The sequence below is a fragment of the Cryptomeria japonica genome, chromosome 7, assembly GCF_030272615.1.
Source record: "Cryptomeria japonica chromosome 7, Sugi_1.0, whole genome shotgun sequence".
Taxonomy (NCBI): Eukaryota; Viridiplantae; Streptophyta; class Pinopsida; order Cupressales; family Cupressaceae; genus Cryptomeria; species Cryptomeria japonica.
Window position 1 is genome coordinate 510,658,498 of NC_081411.1, and position 20,566 is coordinate 510,679,063.

Below are 20,566 nucleotides of genomic sequence, written 5' to 3' on the forward strand. Positions count from 1 at the left end.
TATCATCCTCAATATCAGTATCAAGAACCTCCTCATCTCCTAACTCAGAAGTCACCTCAATCAAATGAACCTTTCCTTTACCCATGCAACGGTGTCCTGGTTCCCAAGGTTCCTTGCAGGAAAAACATAACTTTTTCCTCCTCAATTCATTCCTCGTTTCCTGATTCATCCAAGGGATTTTCGCTGAAGTCCCTTCTTTGTTCTGGGACGTATTGGCCTTCTGTGCAGGCCGTGAATCTCTAAATGGTTTCTTATCTGCCTGATAAGAAGTGGGAACAGTATCTAGTCTCAATGTCACCTCAATAGCCTCCTTAAGAGTTGCTGGTTGGAAAGCACGCACTAGTCCCTTTAGCCTATCCTGCAAGCCCTCAATGAACAACATCACACTACGTCTCTGGGGCATATCCGGTACCATCATTGCAATACGTTGGAACTCATTAATATAGGCTTCTGCATGACCGGTTTGTCTAAGGTGAGCCAACTCCCTGTAATAAAGTTTTGTATCCTTACGGTCAAACCGTGCAATGAGACGCTTAGTGAACTCAGTATAGGAGTGAACTAAGGTGTGATCCTGGGTGACCAATCCATGGTGCCACCAATCATAGGCAATCCCCTCTAAATGCAATACAGCAAACTGAATAGCCTCACGCTCAGGCATGGGCCTCAATGAAAGATATATGTCCAGCTTGTGGACCCACGCCCGTGCGCTAGTGTCTCCTGTGCCATTATATGGGGCCAATGTAATCTTCCCAGTAGCTCTATTCAAATCATAATTTTGTTGCTGGTGGTGTGGTCTATTACCACGATCTCCCCTAAACCTGGTTGTATCTCTACGCTGTGCACAATACTGGGGAAGAGGGAAAACGTCCCTAACCTCAGGGGGTAGAGCTCTCCACTTAGCTGTGGCTGCTAAAACTGACTCCTGGAACCCAACCTCCGGTGGTTCCACTTGTGCTGGTTGTTCACCTGGTATGAACTGAGGAAGCAATGGCCTATTCGTAGTAGGTGTACGATGGCGGTGCCTCCTGCTGGAATGATGGGAACTCCCAACTGAAGATTGGGACTGATGGCTGCGGTGACTACCAGCCACTGAAGGTGACCTACCACGCCTACCTCTGTGTCCATCCATATCCAAACGATCCAAGGTATCTTGTAACCTATCTAATGCCTGGGCGATCCTGGGCTGAGTAGTGATAAGAGTCCTCATCATCTCTCCCTCTTCCTCATCCTGATTTCTTCTGCCGCCCACCTGTTCCTCAGCCATGACTGGATCCTGTTCTATCCCAAACTCACGCTCGTACTGAGCTCTTCTGCGTGTGTAATACCTATTTATATCCGCTCTACCCGAATGCATAGAAATAAAATCTGACTAACCCCACAGGCTGGCAGAATACATAGCTCTGATACCACTGAAAGATCCCGGATAGATCTTTGCTGTTAACCTGTTGTAATTTTTTATTTTTAATTTTGTTTTCCTGTTTATTTAAGTTTTTCTTATAGAACTAGACAGAAGTGCAGAAAGGGTTGTTTGTTTTTGTGTTTTTGATTGTTTTATAGCATAGGAAGGAATAGATAACAGCAAATATGAAGCAATACTGAAATAAATGAGGTATACAGCAAAAGTCAGAATTATTGCAAATCGTACCAGGCAGATTTGTCTGAATTACAAAGCCAAACAATGAATCCAATGTATTTCCCAAGCTCTCATACAAATTCGAAGTCAAACTGGAAGATGAAGAATGTTCTCCAACCCCACATACACTGGAAGTGAATACAAGCAATACCCTATACACCACGTGGTGTATTTGCTGCAAATGGCATTCCTCCAGCTGCAATGAACCACGTCTCCACTGGAAAGATGGTAGGCTACGCTGAAACCCTACTGAGAATTGATGCCTCTGTCCTTAATCACCACGCACAATGCCTTATAAGTCCGTTGCCAAAGATTGCTGAGGGCTACGTCCCAGCCAATCCTAATCCTGGGGTTTGCGTCCCAGTCTAGAAATCGCTCTCCAGAGCAAATTCATACAAGTTGTCAAATATGCAAAAGATAATCATAGAATGAAGCTCCTATCCCCTTATAACCCCTCTCAATTGCAAATCGAACCCTAATTGTCTCCAAGTGGCATGGTCTAGTGGAAATGTTATAATTTCTAATTTTAAAGTGGTCATGTTACTAGAAAATGACCTTTTTCCCCATAGACAGAAATCCGCTCACTGAATTGCCCTGAGACCAAAGAGAAAGATTTAAAGAATTTCAAGATCTTTCCAACGAGCTATCACACAATAGGGTGCGCATCCAGATGAGGCCAAAAATCCCCTTATTACTCCAAAATGGCTAACAACTTAGCCTTATTTAATTATTAAACGCTAACTTAGGAAATATTAAAAATATAACCCAAATAGCCACAAAATGCCCAACTGACATTACAAACCCTAAAATCATCCTGTCACCTGTCTGTGACTGAAGTCGGAAATCAAGGATTCACTGGTAGTCTCATCCCTAAAATCTAGGGATGCTCCTAAAATTTAGGAAACAAGCCCAATCTCTCTGAAACTGAACCCAAAGAGGCATCTCATGGAGACCCAACCTTGGGCATGATCAAACCTCCTAAAAAGTAGGAACTGCCTCCTAAAAACAAGGAATGTCTCCCAACTGATCAATAACTGCTAGAACACCAAGTCTCCAACACTGAATAACCAAACCGGGTCTCTGTCCAACCCTGTCAGCCTACAAGACCCCATAATAAGCTGACTCACATGTCTCTGCTAGACTGAGCTAGAGTGGGGACATGACACCTTGTGATCCTCGCAAGGTTATATTTAAGATGACAATTTGTCATTGAGATTCGATTGGCACAGATATGAGATAGAACTCAACAAAAACAATGAAAGAAGACATGGGGGATGGCATTCCATTTGAAGTCAGGTCCAAAAATCTTCAATTTTATTGGTTTAGCTGGTAAATATGCAAAATATAGCAGAAAATTTCCTCTTTAGAAACAAAATAGAAAACTAAGTGCCATTTAAATATGTACTTCATCTCGGTAAAGAATCCGTTGTCTGCAGGGAAAATTTCAGAAACAGTTTCAAGTAATTATTTAGAGCTGTAATTACTATCTAATCCTTGTGCATCTGCCACAGATAGGGTAGAACTAAATGACTTGCTCTCTCCTATTATACCCATGGTATGTTCATGGATGTAAGTTGTGTTTTGCTATCATTTGACCTCTATTCCTTGGGGAGCTGACACAGATTAGCAGGGTAGAATCTAAATGACTCGCTTTCTCCTATTATACTCATGGTATGTTCATGAATGCATGTTGTGTTTTTCCCAACATTTGACCTTTATTGCTGTAGAAGGATAGAGTTAGACATCTGGACCACTATAAGATGCAAAGGGAACTCTGGAGAGGAATACAAGGTACAAATTCATGGATATCAGATTATCCGAACCTTTGAGAGATTAAGGCCATTGTAACTAATTACAGCTCAAACAATGCCTGTAGAAGCTGTGTCAGGAACAATTCAAGTGACAATAAGTGATTAGATTTCAGCCCGACTCAACCCTTAAGTTTCTGAATATGCAAAGGAATCAATTTATGCCACTAGAAAATGTGCCAAAGCCTGAAAGCTTCTAATCCTTCTCCCATACATGGCCCAAAAATTGCTAATTATGGTAAAAAGTCCAAATGTGCAGGTAGCAATCTTTCAAAAGGCTGAGGCCTAACACTACCCTGCCAACAAAGAAAAGATCCAAAGGCCATTGATCAGACTGGATCCAGTGTTGTGTGCAATTCCAAAAATGAACTAAGGAAAAGGAATTCTCAAAAGTGGTGGATCCCTCCCCACCATGCAGCAACTAGTCAGATGCCTCAGTCTGACAAACCCTAGACAATGAAAAGTTTTGAACATCATTGATTTGATCTAACTGAAAAGTCTAAGAACATAGAAGGGATGAGCAAAAACCATAGTCACCAGGAGTGGGGGTACTTGGAGATGCCAGAGAATGGTACTAGTACCAGTACAGCTAATTTTTAAAAATAGGAGATGGAGGTACTTGGAGACACCTTTTTTTTTCATATAATTTAATAATTTCTAGAAAATATCATGACATTGAACTTCGAAAACAAGAATGGCAAATTAGTCATATAAGAACAGTAAATAGTAAAGGTAATTTCTCTAGACCAATACAATGGCAGGAAATCAGCCATACAACTGTTTATGTCCCTCTCAAAAAGTCTACATTGTCAGTAGATCCAATCACTATAACTTCGCATGGACTTTTTTATCATCCAAATCATCAGCATGAAACATTATGGAGGCTTATTTTATTTATTTTCCCTAATTTTTCTGGCGGGAAATGTCAATTTCTGGTTGGGAGACTTTGGAGGTGGTGGGAGATGGTGGCCATAAGAACCCTGTGTGTCAAGACGTCTCCAGATACGTCTCTGGTACCGGAGATGCGTTTCAAGGGGTAGGAGACACATCTCTAGGTTACTATGGCAAAAATTAATTATAGATGTGCAGATGGAAAATTTTCAAAGGATTTGCCCTTGACATCAGCCTGACAAGAAGTACAATATTTGGAAACTATCGATGTAATTCAATATAACAGTGGTCACAGATTCTAAGGTCTGATATTGAATCAGAGTTCCAATGAAGAAAAAGGGAACTTGGCCCTTTTGATGAACAGGTGATCTTTCAGAATATTGAACCCCTAACATTGCCCTGTCAGAAGGCTTAACTTCCAAATGTTGGTGATCAAGATGAATCTAGCAAGAGATTGTGGCTCCAAAAGACTCAATAGAAGTAATTAAACAAGAAGAAATTAAGTGAAATATTTGGAAACTATTGATGTAATTCAATATAACAGTGGTCACAGATTCTAAGGTCTGATATTGAATCATAGTTCCACGAGAAAAATCTAAGAAAGAAAAGGAAAAGGAAAGTTGACCCTTTTGATGAACAGGTGCTGATCTTTTCGAATATTGAAGCCCTAACATTGCCCTGAGTCCTGAAAGAAGGCTGAACTTCCAAATGTTGTTGATCAAGATGAACCTGGCAAGAGTTGTGGCTCCAAAAGGCACAATACAAGTAAATAAACAAGAAGAAATTTTACGAGATGTGGGTTCCTTTTGGCCATGCAATGACCGTCATGAATCCTTGGACCTTCCAAATGACTATCTCACTGAAATCCACATGTGAAAGAAGATCAACTTCTATTCTTCTACAGTGAAATGCAGCAACACAAACTTTATAATCAGTTTTGAAACTGGTCAGAAATGGAATCTCAGGATTCTCTGCTCCTTTTCACAACACGATCAACTGAAATTTTTGGGGGATAAAGAAATAATTGTTACAAGAAATGTGTGTGCTCTCAATATAACAAGATGAGTATGCCATTACAAGAATATTCTACAACCATCATTTGATGAACCCAAGTCAGCAGTTGTTGAAATCATCAATTAAAGCAGGGAGAGCCTTTCAATCACAGCTGATCATCCAAATAAATTCCAGCAGTAGATAACTTTAGCAAATCATTCCCTGAGATTTTGAAAAGTATGAACAATATTCGGTTATAAATAAGAGCATTGAACATATTTTGTCTCCTTGACTTGAGCTCTGTGTTGCAACAATTAGATATTAACATTACTTTTATATTTGTAAGCATTTTAAATAATTCAAGGCTGAAACAAACTCTATCTATGCTTCTTGATATTTGAATATTAATTCTTAGTATTTTTGTTTAATTTTTTCTATTGTATTCATATATCATTTCTGCAATCTCCTGGTGTATTATTCTTTCACTTCTTCAACTGAAAATTTGTTTAAGAATGCTGCTCCAGTTTCCTTGCCTAAAATCCCATCTAAATCCCCCTTTTCCTCGGCCAATGGTTACTAGCAACAAGGTTCATCTTAACCACCTTATGCTCAACAACTACTTCAAATTATTGCTGGATGACATAAAAAAACCTAACAGGACATTTACCAATTAGTTGAGAGATTTGGAAAGGAAGAATGCACAAAAGTTCAAAACTATTAAAAGCCATTATATTCCAGTAACCAGAAAAATCATGGGTATATGATCAAAGTCAATGGCATCAAAATCACAACGGTCAACCTGGAGCACAATTTCCTTGGCCAGATCCTCCCTTTCGAAGAATTCAAGGTCCCTCATAGGCCAATAACAACAATTCTAAAGCAATTATGCCTATATATCAATACAAAATAATATTTTTAGCGCTTGGCTTTGTTGGTACACCTACAAAACCTTTCCCTTGGTCAAATTTGTACAATCTAACCATGTCACTCTTTTCAACGGTATATGATCAAAGTCAAGGGCATCAAAATCACAACTATCAGCCTGGAGCACTTTTTATTTGGCCAAATCCTCCCTTTTAAAAAAGTCCAGGTCCTTCATAGGCCAATAACAACAATTCTAAAGCAATTATGGCTATATTTTATCAATACTAAATAATTTAGTAGAAACCCAAGACTTTTAGCACTTCCCTTTGTTGGTACACCTACAAAACCTTTCCCTTAGTCAAGTTTGTAGTATGTAACCATGTCACTCTTGTCATGTTGTCAATATCATCCAAGTTTTCGTTCCTATATAATTGCAAGGATATCAGTTCTTGGTCTAGTTTGTCAATTAACAATGGTTGTAGGTTGCTCAAGCATGAGATGTGCCAAATAAAATGAAAAAGATCTTGATAGCTTGATAGCTCAACATAGAAAGGAGGAGGATGAAATGTCAAAGTTCTGAATCTGAATGCAAGATTGGCAAGTGTCAAAGATAACTCCAACACTCCATTCAAGTAGCACATCAGGATAAGGAAAAGCAAGAAAGAGGAAGAAATCAGTCAATGTGGCACCATTTTTGGTGGTAAAGACAGATCACAACCACACCAAAGTTTCATGAAGTGTCAAACAAACATTATGAAGCTGCACTAACAATTAAAAAAGTACCCAAGAGCTAGGGAAAGTGCACCTAATGAAATAAGGAGATAAGGAAGTCTAAGTGCTTGGTGCCATTTTGGAGTGGCAATGTGTTGATGTGTCTTTTGTACATGACCAAACACAAAATAAAATACCTAAAGGTACCTTATCCTCTCTTGAACAAAGTTTCCCGAATGCTGAAGATCTCGCCGAAGGATCAGTCGGAGTAACTCCAAGGTTCTTGTATGTAGGTTCTCTACGTGTGGATAAGCTTCTCGTGGTATGATGTGATTTTGCTGGAATCACAAGGGGACTTACGTTTGACTGCCTGAACGTCTGATTTGCTTTGGATATTGCTGGAACGTGAGATTTTACTGGTCCTGGATTTTGAAAAAAAAGGAAAAAGGAGAAGGGTTGAAACGGGATCTATTTCTAATACTAAGAATGTAAGAGTAATGAATGACCTTTGATGAAATTCTAACTAAGTCTTGTTTTGACATCCCAGGACCATCTCCACAAGGTTAGTGTGATCTTCTGAGGAAAGCTTTATGATGTTTAGATCACCGCTATAGGCATGGACACCATCAGGCTGATGCATATCAATGAAGAAGCGACAATTGAAGTTAAGCTTAAGCTGAATGATTCCAGCTGACTACACAAGGCAAGTCTGCAATCAACAAACTGCTAGTAGTATGGATATACAAATTTCACCATCGATCATACACATTTCTTCCACTCATCTAATAACATGAAATCAAATTTGAGAAGTATAGAGACCATGCAAATTGTTGAATCGACCCATAGAATTCACCATTTCTTCAATGAAGTTTACAAGTCCTTTACAACATCTTGGCAACAATCTTTGCCTTCTCTTTCTATTCTACTCTAACTATTTCCTACTCTCTGACTATTCACTACTATCTATTCTCTATTAAGCAACTATTAACTATTAACCTTTACAAATGAGGAGCCAAGGCTTTATATAGAGAAACCCTTTACAAACAGACGGCTCTGATTGACTTAAAATCAAAGGCTCAGATTACAAGATAAAAACCCTAATTAGGGTTTGTTACAACAAACTTCCTCTAGCCAATGAGAAAATTACACTTCAAGGGTGAGGACCAATAAGAAGCCGGGGTAGATACATTGAAGTTTGTGCCATCCCCGATGAGTCAGGTACATTGAATCTGGACACGTTGAGGTGGACCAATCTGACTAGAGGAATGATGACTGGGATGCCACCTTGTTTGACACTTGTAACTTGGTTGATGTCAATTTGATGATGCTAAGAAGCTAACTTTAATTAACTCTTTTGAAACTATCTGCTTCTTCAACAGACCTTTGCTTTTGTTGTCGGGAAATATGTATATCTTATGTTCTGGGTAGTAATGTTATTTTTTAGTAGTTAGTTAGCCAATGGGTAGGTAGTTGGAGTCGCGACGGTTGTGTCGCACCCCTTCGGCTGTTATATATTGTACTACCTGTGAGTATTGAAGGATGTGTTGTTTTACGACAGATAATACTATGAACATTGTATACACTTTGAGTTATTAAAGGAAAGCTTATTCTCGAATTCATGTTGTTATTGCATTGCTTATTTCTGCATTATTTCTGTATTCCTTTTGTTTACCCAGTGAGGTAAACATTTGGCGTCGTTGCCTAGACGTACTTGGGAAAGGAAGGAGCGGATGGCGCACGGACACGATGGGCCTACCCATTGGTGAGATAAACCCAGAGGCCGACGACGCGCAAACAGAGCTCTACCACAGAGAAGACACTGCGATGAGGGAATTTTCAATCCTGCTCCAGGTAGCCATCGAGACCTACGTCTGAAGAGAGGCCACAGAGGCTGAAATCCCACCAAGTGTCGTGTGGACAACACTGGAAGTTAGCCCGGCAGTAAATTGGTTGATGAACCACCTCCCCCAGTTGCTTGCGCAAGCATCACTGGCACAACGAACTCGCCTGGAGGAGATTACCCGGGAAGAGCGACGCCAACAAATCCTCCAACAGTATGAAGAAAGCAGTCGTCGGGAAGGGGAGCAGGATGGCACGAGGCCAAGAGGGAATTGAACCCTGAATCCCATAGGGATGAAAGAACATTCTATATTCAAATAAAGGTGTCATAATATTGACACAAGTTGTATCTGATGAAATAAATTAATAGAGGAGTGTTCTGGTTTTATGTGTTATTACTTATGGAAATATACGGGAATTAATGCCCAACCTATTAAATAAAGATAGAAATAAGAAAGAAGAAACGGAGGAGTGGGAGGCCGCACAGAGGGGCCTTGATTCTTGAACAACGAGTAGAACGTAGATGGAGGCTAAGGCAACTTGCCGAAGGACGACCTGTCGAGAGGTTGCCTGAAGGGAACCAAGGAGGTGTCATAGAGGGTGCAAAAGCCGAGGGAAATTTCCACGCGTCGCCAGAACACCGTAGGGTGAGAAGCCACAAAGAGTTTCTGGAGGAAACAAGGTTACGGAGGGTGGGTTTGTAACCCCGCCTCACACCAAAGAAAGGGCATGGAAGAATATTGGTGTTTGGTGGGGTCGTAGACCTGTCATACACCATGTTTTGGTGCATGGCGAGCCTACGGCTCCGCCAAGCACCAAACTTGGTAATACATAGCGAAGGGAAAAAGTGACAAAACATGGTGCGGGTCGCGGTTGTAGATCTGCCATGCACCACTACAAAGTGTGATGTGTGGCGGGCCTACGGTCCCACCTCGCACCATGGAGGTAGTAAAGACAGTGAAAAGTATAAACATGGTGCTGAGCGGGGTCGCAGACCCGCCCAACACCACTGAAACTTGTGGTGCGTGCCGGGCCTACGGCCCCACCCAACACCACCATGGAAAGACAACGTAAAAAACAAAACAACGCCATGCAAATAAGGAACAAGGTGTCACCTAGGTCTATTGACCCAAATGACATCACAAATGTGGTGTCGTTTGGGCCAATGAACCCGTGCGACACCATGGGAATAAAGTGTTGTAAATCTAAAACAAAATGCATTGAAAATGAAATGCAATGCAAACCATTTCATTCAGAATATAAAGGGTTTCTAGATCCTAACACAAAGAACAGTGATTAACAAAGATACTAAGGAAAATCGGGATGCTTTGAAGTAGAAATTGAAATAGAAATTCTTCCTCCATGACCTCTGAGCGATTTAAAATGAAAACAAGGATAAAAATGCAAGAAGGAAAAGATTTAAAGTCAAGAGATTGACTCCTATTCGATTTAAACAAAGGGGCATTAAATAACATGGAGTGCCATAAATAGGTGCAAATTGGGTTTACTTGCTAAGTTGTAAATCGGGTTTATAAACGCGATTTGCGCCTAGGGGCAAAATGAGTGAAATGAGGTGTAAATCGGGTTTATAAACCCGATTTGCACCTAAAAACCATACTTGGTGTAAACCGGGTTTACAAACCCGATTGGCACCTAAATTTCACACTTGAGTGAAAAAGGGGACAAACAAGGGAGAAACACACTTACGACAATGATGACGTCTTGTAAAGCGTTCATAGAGCTCTAAGACCACAAATGGGCAAAAAATTTGTGGGGTACCCTCGATTTTCATAATGCGAAAAATCGAAGATAACACACCACTAACTCAAAGTGGGACCACTGCCAACTAACCAAGTCGGTGCCCAATCTATCACTTACTAAAAAAAGTAAAAATAGACAAATTGTCCAAAACTGCTTTAGAAAGTGTCATAATGCAAATCTTACCAAACTGAGCTCAAAGCAACACCTATTAATGCTGAATTAGTTGGACTAAATGGTCACCAAGTCCCCAAGAGTTCCCTAACCCTAATTCATTAGCCTATGAGAACCCGCTGAATATGCTAATGGCCACTAAGCTATCATTGCTTAGGAAGGGGACATTACATAAACCCATTATACTATGATGTAATATTTCCAATAGTGGGATGAATCTAGAGACTTTTCATGGATATCCTATTAAATACCATCAATTAATTATTCCATGATGAGATAATTCCACTTTAATTAACTTACTCGACTATCATTAGTTTAGTAACCTCCACAAACCCAATGACATACTAGCTAGTAACATAGATTTATTTATTTACTTAACGATTTTACCGTTTCTAACCTCAAACACTAACAAAATTCGTTTACCTATAAACTCACTTATTTTCAACATAAGGATGACTCTAGAGACTTCTCATGGCTATCCTATTGAATTGTAATTTCCCCTTATGTAATCTCTTAAGATTATAGGACTATTTACATTTCAATTGCAAGAGACTTCTTTCTAATTTAAAATCTTACTTGTATAACAGAATACAATATCTTGATACTTTGCGAGAATTATATGGCTGACACCTCTTGTGTAATAAGGGAAACTTTTTAACTCAATCAATTGTCTTTAACTTATGAATTGCTATATTATAATCCGTAATGTACCCAACTGCACGGTACCCGAATTTCACCTTCGACGGGGTTTCACTCTCGGCAGAACTACACCTTCGGCACTTTTTCACTGTCGACAGGATTAAACTCTCGACATATTGGATTACATTCTCGGCGTACTGGATTACACTCTCGGCGTACTACAACTTCGATGGGTTTCACTCTCGGTGGAACTACACCTTCAGCAGGTTTTCACTGTCAATGAGATTACACTCTCAACGTACTGGATTACACTCTCGGCAAGATTACACTCGGCGTACTGGATTACACTCTCCGTGTGCTACACCTTCGGCAGGTTTCACTCTCGGCAGAACTACACTGTCAACAAGATTAAACTCTCGACGTACTGGATTACACTCTCAGCGTACTGGATTACACTCTCAGCGTACTGGATTACACTCTCGGTGTACTACACCTTCGGCGGGTTTCACTCTCGGCGGATCTACACCTTCGATAGGATAAGTATTTCTTGAGCCTTGTGTAATTTGCCAACCATCGAAAGTTACTATTCAAATTATGCAACAGAGTTACACACAATATACTCTTCGGATATATATATTTATATTAGTTTAGTGCATAGAAAAACTCTGGGACATGTATTTTATCTATAACTCGATTACAAATGTATTTTCAAATGAAGGCATTACAAATTCGAACCACCAACATGATAGGGTGAGGAGGTATTCCCATCGAAACTGCAAATACAGAATAGGGAGGTTCTTGCACATCCGAAACTGCAACAGAACGGAACTCCAACTGGAATTCGCAAACACAAAGAAAACATCAAATTCACTATACCTACAACTATGCCAAACTCGGCCTTATAAAGAGCTTCAGGAAGTTTCCCAAAGGGTTACAAGCAAGACGACAATAGTTTCTTATTTTATTAATTTGGGCCCCTTTATTTAATAATTGAATTAATTAATTAAATAAGTCCTTATGATATTATTTAAAATTTAGGACCACTTAATTAATTAACTTAACTGAGTCACTTTATTAACATTGGGGACATTACAGTCCTCCTGGCCCAAAGATTGCTTGCCCTCAAGCAATCCGTAACTATCTGCCATCTGACAAGCTCCAGGATCCCAGACCATGCACGGATGCTGGTAGCCGTATCCGCTGAAAGCTTGATGCCGCACCATGACTGCGAGCACCACTTGTAAATCCCCAATCAGCTTGCGCTGCTCCACTCTAATATAAACATTGCCCTGCTCGGAATTGAGGAATTATTCATCAAAATCCAACTTGCCTTCTTCATATAGATGCCACTCACACTGAGAGATGACAATCATGCACGCCTCATGCCCAACCAAAGGGTAAAGTTCGTATTTAACCAACTGTAGAGATTGCTCCTACAAGGGATCATTGCTAGAGTTTGCATCTCCATGAAGTTGATCAGCCACTGTTGGCTTGACAAAATTCATACAAACATCTTCATCCTTGTAGTTGTCATGAAATTTTAAGTGTTCTCTACTTGAAGGGAAAATTGTTGTCTTTGGCTTGTCCATATCCTCCTGTCGCTGGGGTGAACATGTGAGCTTGTCTTCATCTTTCTTTGATTCTGATTTGGTAGCCTTGATCTCCTCAGGTTCATTTGAGTATTCATCAAAGATTCTGATAACCTCCTCATGCACAGGTATACTTTTTCCTATCAGAATAGATATTCTTGAAATGTCAGAAGATTCTTCCTCTTTTGATATTTGTTATACCACTTGGTGATTTTATTGGCAGCAATTGCATTATCCCTTTCTTCCATTTATGTAGTCATCCCAAGCATTCCACAGGCTGGCAAGATTTTGGCTCTGATATCGCTGTAATATACCCAACCGCACAGTACCCGAATTTCACCTTCGGCGGGTTTACACTCTCGGCGTACTAGATTACACTCTCGGCGTACTAGATTACACTCTCAGCGTACTACACCTTCGGCGGGTTTCACTCTCGGCAGAACTACACCTTCGGCAAGTTTTCACTATCGGCAAGATTACACTCTCGGTGTACTACAACTTCGGCGGGTTTCACTCTCGGTGGAACTACACCTTCGACAACTTTTCACTATTGGAAAGATTAAACTCTTGATGTACTGGATTACACTCTCGGTGTACTACACCTTCGGTGGGTTTCACTCTCGGCAGAACTACACCTTCGACAGGTTTTCACTATCGCCAGGATTACACTCTCGGCGTACTACACCTTCGGCGGGTTTCACTCTCGGTGGATCTACACCTTCGGCAAGATAAGTATTTCTTGAGCCTTGTGTAATTTGCCAACCATCGAAAGTTACTACTCAAATTATGCAACAAAGTTACACGAAATATACTCTTCGGATATATTTATATTAGTTTAGTGCACAAAAAAACTTTGGGGACATGTATTTCATCTAGAACTCGATTACAAATGTATCTTCAAATGAAGGCATTACAGATTCGAACCACCAACAAAATAGGGTGAGGAGGTACCCCCACCGAAACTGCAAATACAGAAAAGGGAGGATCTTGCACCTCCGAAACTACAACAGAACGGAACTCCAACTGGAATTCGCAAACACAAAGAAAACATCAAATTCACCATACCTACAACTATGCCAAACTCGGACTTATAAAGAGCTCTGACAAGTTCCCCGAAGGGTTACAAGCAGGCCGACAATAGTTTATTATTTTATTAATTTGGGCCCCTTTATATAATAATTATAATTAATCAATTAAATAAGTCCTTATGATATTATTTAAAATTTAGAACCACTTAATTAATTAACTAAATTGAGTCACTTTATTAACATTGGGGACATTACATAATCGGTGTACAAGATGAATTTGAATTGCTCTAACTCTATGAATCTTGTATCATGTAATATTCAAAGATTATATTGATATAATAGAGAAAAGGATATCTTCGATATTCTAGTCTACAAAATATGAACCTTATCGACTTGATATTCTGGAGTTAATCTCGTTGTTTCAAATATAGTTGTGTGAATTTATGTAAAAGATCTCCTTGTCATTGCTTATGGCGATGAAAATAATAATTGCCTGTCTGAAATACTGATTATAAATGGCAAAGTCTCTTGGTGCAATCCAAATATGGATGAAAATAAGAAATAGAAATAATCCACAATGTTTACTCTCCTCCTTCAATCCTTAATATATATCTTCTTATAAATGAGACATATCTCTTCGTGAGAGGTGATGTCTCTTCCTTGCTAAATGGCACCTTTTGGCAATTGAATATTTGGTTCTTGGTAATCGTACCTTATGTGGATAACTAATTGGTATTGAAGATTAGTTAACAGCATATGATATAATTCCTTCTTGTGCGGTGATAATGATGTCATTAATGTTTTGTTGATGTGGCTAAAATCGTATTGCTACAACTCTATTCGGCCAACATAGAATAAAATGTTCTCGATGAGTATCCTATCCTCTCTTGAAATAAGGGATCCCCAATGCTGTTTTAGTTGTTCAAAGGGGACAACCTCAAGGTTCCAAATGTCAATTCATGACTGCGGGATAGCTCAACGGTTGATGTGTTTCGCTGGTAGCACAAGGGGCCTTACGTTTACAACAAGTTGGTTTGCATCCTAAGATGTTGCGGGAAAAATAAATGCGAAAGGATGGGGTTAAGAGACTTAAAATTAACAAGACTGGTGTGCGAGTAGACGGATTTGACATAGCCAATTCTTGCTTGGCCAGAATAACTCACAACCTCACAAGAACGGTGCAATCTTCAAGGGGACTTAGAAGATTTTCAGACTGCAGGTGCATGCCCAAACACCCAATTCTGGCACAACTCATACAGACACCTGCAATGGAACGAAGCACGATTTTAAAGGTTCAGACTAACCATACACAGGGATACACAATCAGTATATCCCCAATGGTATGAACCTGAATCCATCAAATACCTGAATACCAGAAAGATCTATCTAAACCTGCTGAAGGAAACCATGCAAACAAAAGAAAACCAAGATAACAAACACCATACTTCAATGTTCATATATTGATTTTGGCTATCATTACAACAATTTCTGCAGCAGTTCTACTCTATTCCTAACCACTAAATTCTAACCTTCTACAAAAACTCTAACTTGAATCTAACTGTCTAACTCTAAAAATCTAACCCTTTATAAGAGAAAGGCTCCTGCCTTTTATAGATTTTACAATTTGAATCGATGGCGAGGATTGACTGCATCCAAGGGCCTTGATCTTCCTTCTAGAAGTCTGGCAGCCTTAACCCATGCCCATTTAATCCTTAGTTATCCTCTAGCCACTTTCTCAACTACCTATAACTGTTTGGCTTCAATTTGGTCAATCAGGTAGTTGGAAATAACTGACCTGTGTCCCCTCATTTTGAATTCATTACACGGGGCCCATAGGCAGTCCTTTACATTGATCAATTCAGTTTTGCAATTAATTTTTTGGAATTTCTTCTAGCTGTGCATTTCTGACTTTGCACATTTTATAGCAATCTGAGTGCTCTTTTGTCTTCATTTTTGTTGGCTCGTCAACTTGTTATCCAGTGGTGTGCTTCCTCGTGCTTCGTTTTACGCTCTACGCTCCTGCATCTTTGTTGGTCGTGTTCCGGATTGTCATCTTGATACTATGCACTGCATTTTCGCTTCCTGACCTCGATCACAATCCGGTCTTCAAATTGACATCGATCTGCAAACAATGAATTTCACCTTGAATTAATCATTTTGAAAAATTAAATAAATTAATTTTAACAAATATCAAATTTTAAGCGATGTCGGGCTTTATCTTGATGACGACAAAAGATGTTTCAATTTAAAATCTCCCCTTGCAAAATTAGGGTTTTAACACCACGATTTAAAAGTGTGAGTTTTTGACGTCTCTTTTTCAACATGTGCTAACAAGTTCGGGTCATTTGATTAAAATACGAGGTTTAAACGTTTTGCCCTCCTTAGATTGTAAACTTCGGGCCAATCACCTAAATGAGAGATTTTATTTTTTTAAAGTTATAACTCTTCTCTTCTTTTTTTTTTGCCATTTTCGAACCTTTTGGAGGATTTGTGTGATTTTGGTTTAAGTTGAAAAGTCTCTCCTTGAAATTTTTGGGCAAATTGACCTAAAGGGGCGAGCTTGTTCTTAAACACTTAGCTCCTGAAATTTGGGCCATGAAGTTATCTTGTGAACTTAACGCCTTTTCACCTTTTCGGCTCATTGGGCGATTTTCACTTTGGTGAATTTCGGTCTAATTGGGGAAGATGTGCGATTTTATTCATTCCTTGCAAACTTCGGCATTTTCTTGTAGAATGCGCAAAACTTGCGATTTTTTTTGGTTTGCAAACTTCGGCATTTTCCATGAAATTGTGTGATTTGTTCCTTATGTTTTTCAGCCTTTTGAAGGTTAAAATACGACTTAGACTTGCTCTTTGGTTTTTCGGGCTAAGAAGTCATTTTGTGTGATTTTAACTCATGTTGAACGCCCTTTGCCCTACTGTAAAACTCGGGCCTGTGAACTTATACATGCGACATTGATTCACATTTCGCCCTCCTTTCATTTCCGGGCTATATGATACAAATATGCAATTTGTTTTTGAATGATTAAACGCCCCTCTTGAAATTTCAGGCTATCAACGCATATTGTAGGAATTCTTAGATGCCCTCTCTTATCATTTTCGGCCTTTTGATTTTCGGCCTATTAGACCTGTTTGCACGATTTGGATCTCTTACCCTTTCACAAAAACGAATTTTGGGTTTTCAGTCCATTTTGAGCGATTTTTATTTGCTTGGCCTTATTATAAAACTCTGCTCTACTAAAAATGCACGACTCCGCACGACTTTGCCCTCACCACAATACGAAACTCGGGACATTTGATGTTGATGGGCAAACTTGGTCTTGCAGATGAAACTTGGGATTCTAGGGAAAAATGAGCGATTTTCACTCTTTTCGGATCTCTTTTAAAAATGTGCGATTTTGTTTTTCTTGTTACTCCATGCTCGATATAACAAATTGTTCATGGAGGCTTCGATATGTGTATTGCTTTATGCTGATGATGATCTTGGTTAAGTATATGGATCGCTTGATGTAAACTCATAAACATATGGCTTAGTCAGGTTGACTCAAGCCTTGAACATACATGTAGCACATGTATTTTGGACATAGTTGATCACTTGGTTTGCTTATGTCTCAAAGTGGAGTTGTCAGTGGTACTATTTCTTTTTTGTGCCAAGGGTATCCCTGCAACCCAGCTCAGTGCCCAACCTGCCTTACCTTGGGCTTACATATTGCCAAGTTGGGGTTCAAGAAGGGGCGAGCTGAGGCAATACTAATCCCCTGGGGATGTACCAAGCCAACCACAAGCCAGGTGCATTGGGTGAGTCCAAGCCTCAAAGTCAAACCCAAGACCAATGGGGAGCAAACCCATGGCCCAAGCCAACTCTGCTACCAGTGGTACCATGCTTACTCCATCACTCACATCAACAAAACAATATCTCCTCTTCACACCAAACAATCCACCTTACTATCTATCCTTTAGAAGATGCCTGATCAAAAATTGTGAAGTCTTATAGATAAGATGATTTTCCTAGATATGATATCACTTGAACTTTGATTCCCTCGATGTTATTCTTATTCATATTTGTTGCTAGTATGGGCTAACTGTTTGTAACTCTTTAATGCTATGTACAATTGATACTTCTACTTGCTAACTAACTTGAAAGTGTCCAAGGTCTGCCACACCTTGATCACACACGTGATTAATGCTAGATTGTTTTTATGTAGAGGATGGGGACATCACATGAATACCTTAAATTAATTATTCTATGATGAAATAATCCCGCTATCATTAACTTAATACTGTGGGAAGAATGTCATTAATGTTGCTCACTAGTGACTGTTTATTAAAATAAAAATGTTTACTGATATCTCAATGTTTTGTTGAGCGGTGCTTAGTTCAGGCACTATGCATCTCTTCATGTTCATGCATATTATGGCCCAGTCTTTTGAACTTCCTTGCAATCAACTTTTTCATCCAATTCTTGTTGAAGCTTGTGCTTATCTTGGTTGCCTTTATTCTCTGCTTGGAGTAGCCATTTAACCAGAAGGTTTCTGCATCAGAATGAGATTTTTGCATTTCTATCATCTGCTACAATACAAAGTTTGTTTTCAAGTTTCAACCATTGGTTCTCATCCTTTAGTTGTTCAAAAGTGGCTTATGCTTATTCGTGTGTGCCCATAATAGTTCCATCCATTGGATATGTTGTCCTCTTGCCTCTTTTTCCAGCTCACATTTCCCATGTCTACTGCAAAATTCCTACAAAGCAATTTCTGCTCTAATAGCATCAATCAAGTTCTGATCAGGAACCCAAATCCAAAGAAAAACACAGTAGAATGTTAGGAATTTAATGTGTTGTAAGGGAAAGAAATTAATTACAACAATTGTTGCATTATAAAAATGTAAATAAATGAGTCGCAAAGAATGGAAATAAAAAATGCACATAAACAACAATGTTTTGAAAAAACAAAATTCACTGCTTCATAGATAAGAGAGGTAGGCATGATTATCTTTTGGAAGAGATGTAAGCTTATTCTTCCATGTTATTAGCAAACTCTAAGAAGAGATGTGAAACTAACACTCTGATTTTTTCTGTGCTCTGCATAACACAAAATCGAAGCAATCTCTGTGAAAAGAAATTTTGCGACAAAGTATTGTCTACTTGTATTTCCCTCTTTATCTCTCTAATTTTTAGCTTCAATTGACACCTCCTTTATCAATATTTTTATCAAGAAACTGTCTAAAATTAGAAGACCAATTCATTTTCCTTGAAATGTAAAAATCCCTGAGATGAACGCTACCCCAAAAAGTCGCAAGGATTTGTCATAACTTGAAACCTGTCAAAACACAAAATTTTAGTTTTCCAAAAATCACAAGATTTTCTACCACTCCATTTTTTCCATGATTTCTAAGCCCTTTAAATCATTTTTTAAGGAGTCATTTTTCCGGCAATAACATATGCCAAAGCAAGCATTTTGGTTGGTCCAAAGCATAACCATATATTTACAATGCTCTAAATAGTTTCAAGTTTTTTATTGATAGTGAAGGAGTTGTGCTTCCAATATATGTATATAAAATTGTTAAAGAATACATATTGCTTCCTAAAACAATAAAAAATCAGACATATATCAACCCAGGAAGTGCATTTATATGATGAGGAACTGGTGCATATTTGAGTTTTGAAGTGTGCCTGTCAAAATGATTTATAGCTTTCTTATGGATGAATTTGGCCAATCACAAGTTGGTTAAGAAAGGGGGATCAGGGATGGCACCCTTGTAGTAATCCATCTTCACTCTGATTGCCAGTGGTCTGCTCCTAAGGCTTTTGGTATGATACATTTCGTGGCCACTTGTCCACAAGTTCCACAAATGGAGCACTGGACTCAGTGGAGGAGTTTTCTTGGTTCTCTTTCAATTATGTGGGCTCTTTTGCTTCAATCCAAACTGTCTGGTACTGATTGAAGCACTGAACGGGTTGTGTGGTGTACAATTAAATTTGAGGTTGCAACAGTACCATTCTTGTGCTTTTCAATCAACTAATGTGATTGACCAAAGCAGTATAAAAAATCAAATACATAAATTAAATTGCACATACTGTTATCAACATTGGTCCTTGTTGAGGATCTACAGAACCTTCAACAATTGCAACAGCATTCAAAGAAGCATTTCGCATGCATTTGATACACTTGCCACTTTCATGTTGGCAGAAACTACAAATGCATGCTTTTGTACAGCACCTAACTGACCAACACTTGAAGAAATAAATGGCTTCAGTTCATTGCTATGAAGGTTCAAGAACCGAACAATATCCATCTGTGTCAGCATCTGATAACCTGGTGATGTCTCTTTCAATTCCACAATAGAACCTCGATCTGTGCAACTCTCCAATGGAACTAATGCCCGATGAATACCCTTGCTAAATGGTTCCATAACTTCCAAAACACTGCAATCCAATATAATATCTGTGTCATATGGGGCATGAAAATTCTAATAACATAAGGTACCTGATTCAAATAACGATTCAATGTATGTACTCCATAATTAGCAGGATGGATTTTAGATTTTCAGTTGCATTTGTTCAAAAAGTAGAGATATGAAATATAAGAGTAAAGAGTTGATTTTCACCAAGAATCTCACAACAGAAATGATGCACAAAAGAAT

General features: G+C 39.0%; 1 pseudogene; it reads right to left on the minus strand.

The window, feature by feature from the left end:
- The window catches only part of LOC131060190 (SNF1-related protein kinase regulatory subunit gamma-like PV42b), an 88,269-nt pseudogene that overhangs the window by 13,203 nt on the left and 54,500 nt on the right, over nucleotides 1–20,566 (minus strand).